The sequence below is a fragment of the Triticum dicoccoides genome, chromosome 3B (assembly GCF_002162155.2).
Source record: "Triticum dicoccoides isolate Atlit2015 ecotype Zavitan chromosome 3B, WEW_v2.0, whole genome shotgun sequence".
Classification (NCBI taxonomy): Eukaryota; Viridiplantae; Streptophyta; class Magnoliopsida; order Poales; family Poaceae; genus Triticum; species Triticum dicoccoides.
The window spans coordinates 321,520,472-321,523,588 of NC_041385.1; positions in this window are offsets into that span (position 1 = coordinate 321,520,472).

Genomic DNA, 3,117 nt, shown 5'->3' on the forward strand with positions numbered 1-3,117 from the left:
TTGGCGCCTCCACAATCATGAGATGATGAGTGGCCCGCACCCTCATGACTTGGTTGACGAGGATAAGCCTCTCAGGTCTAGTCACCAATCCCCTTTGCCATCCTCGTCAATAGTGTAAAGTGTATATCAAACATATGTAGAACCTAACATGTAAAAAATACACTTTATCAAACACTATTGGTGTAGAACCTAACAATCATGATGAGGGGGCATTTATAGTGGCACAACACCAATAGTGTTTGATATATATTTTCCACACACTATCTCTACCTTCCAATCTAATCTCACCATCTATCTCAATGGCTCATCTGGTCTGAATCCCCTTTCATTGCCACCAACACACAATTTTAAATTTCAAACACACAATATGCAGTTGTGCACGTGGAGGTTTGGCAAAGGGAAAAGAATCCATACATGAAAGGCCATTGATATCTCCACGACAGTAAGGCAAAAACTAAAATTTGAGACATAGGGACATAATCCCGGTCTAGCAAAAGAAAAGGAAAGAACTTTAATCCAACCGACTGATGTATGAAAATAATAAGTTGCTTTTATCATGCGAGACATGGAGAGGGCCCACACACCCTTTTCCCCATCCTCCTTCGCCCATCTTCTTTATTTTCTTCTCCCCTCGAGCGACGCCTGGCACCGAGCTGCCTATGAATCCTTCAACAGTGACAACGAATCCCGATACCCTGAAATTCTCGCCTCTACCCACCCGAATGGTGTAGTGTGCCAAGTCGGCCCTGCTGGGATGACATGTACCCGGGCAGGTAAGTCGAGATCACCGATTACGTCAGTCGGTCTGGGCTTCGTTTCACCAACTCGGAACATGGTTACACTTCAGTCTCAACCACACGTTTGGCCCTCAAAGGTACTATTCCTGGCGTCATGAGGACAAGATGAAAGAACATGGCAATGGGCTAGCTACGCATATTACTGACCATGGTGGTTTTATTTCACGATACCCTAGCGCGCCCAGACCCATCCACCTTTTTGTGCTGACCTTATTTTGTGGAAGCAAATGGTCAGGGCCGACGAGGGATTGCTACTGCTTTGTTTGCTTTCAAACAACGTGCGTCGTAGAATGGACGCTTAATGCTGCCTGCTTTGTCAGTCTGCTCAAACCGCTCAAAGATGTTCCAACAAATGCCATGAGCGGTTACCAGATGTCCTCTACGAAGTAAGCAATTCATCTTTAATACACATCTCTCCCTCTCTCTCTCCGCACAAACAAACCAATCCCTCCCAGCCCCCTCGTTTGTTGTCATGGATGACGGGAAAGAAACACCAGATGTTGATCATGTCTGAAGGTGCTATATACCAGCATGGAGCAAACCAGCGCCATGTACGAGCACTGGCTCAAGGAGGAGAAGTGAAATTTCATGGGCATGGACCTCGAAAAGGCGTCTTTTGAAGCGATAGGGGGTTACCATCCTGCAACTATCCATGCACGAGCACGTCCTCGTTTACCATTACTGCAAGGCCAAGGGGGAGTGTCGTGAACTCAATAATTTCCTACAATGCAAAATGATAACTTCCACTAATGTGGACATCATGAATGACAAGAAGATGCTTGGCATTCGAGATGAGCACCATGTCGACATCCAGAAGCAGTTCAGATCAAAGGCAACATGTAGCGACCAGACCTCAAACTGTCAAGTCTCTATGCATCAGTGTCATCCGTGGATCGGTAATGCTGACACGCACAATACTCGAGGAATTATAATAGAGTTTCAATCACACACTTATTACATCGAGTCCTCATAAAGAGTATGATTACACAAAAATATCATGGCTGAAGGCCATGTAAACTAGATAACTGCGGAAGCTTCGAAGGTAAATGAGTCCATCAACTCCAACGGCATAGCTGAGTGCAAAATAATGACCTATTGCACCTTATTCGTCATTTGAGTAGTCTGCAACATGAGATGTTGCAGCCGTGTAGGTCAGCACATTGAATATGCTGGCAGAATTACACTCGAAAGCAATGAAATGCAAGAACTATATCTACATGCAATATTTGGCTGGTGGAGGCTGTAAGTTTATGATTTTGCATAAAGCTAGTTTTTTTCCTATAACAAAGGAATAAATTTATTTAACTACTCCCAAGTTGCCCATTATTTGAGAAGGTAACCCCAACTCAAATTCCAATTAAAAAATATCATCATTAAACCCACGTCAAATTAATTAGGGTAACGTGATGAGATCACATCAATAGATTCAAGTACTAGATACTCAAGGTGTCCATAACCGGGGACACGACTAACCATGATTAGTTTATACACTCTGCAGAGGTTTGCGCACTTTTCCCCACAAGACTCGACCGCATCCATGATCGGATGATCGAGACATAGTCTTTCTGAAACATTAACTCTCTACTCCGGGCGGATCGGTACACCTACTTTCCCCTACATCTGCTAGTCCACCTCTTCAAGAGCTCACGCAACTTACTCAACTATACCAGAGCCCATAATGGCTTGTGGCTGCACACAGAAGTTTCTAGCATGAATAATCTTATGATCCCTTTGAGTCTGGGTGGCATTCCATAGGAAAAATCACACGGGTACTCCGGGATTTCCCAAAAACAGGCAACACTGGGTTCCCCAGGTGCCTCAACAATGGTCCACCCAGATGTATATTAAAGTTGCCACCTTAATGTTATCCATGATTAAATAACTCTCAAACTTCCATGTGTGAATCACGATCCAATCCCCGTCTACGAGCATAGCTGCGCAATAATAAGCATAACGTATATTTCCCGGGGTGATCAAAAGGTATTAGGTTTCCTACCTCAAACACTACAACCAAAATCACATGTTCCCAATCCTACTCAATGCAAATATTTGAGGGGCAGAACTAATGCATAGTAAAAACTGGGTATAAAGGAGTATGATCAAAGTGTAACTTGCCTTGCTGACGATCTGCAAACTCTAGAGATTCATAGTAACAAGCTTCGCACTCCGGGTAATCTAGTGTAGACAAACAATAGCATACATAAGCAATCACTCAAACGAAACAACGAGAAAACCGAGAAAAGATCCAAATCAAACACAAAACAAGCAAATGACTTAAACTAAAAAAAGTCGAACCTAACAGCATTATTATCATGTGAAT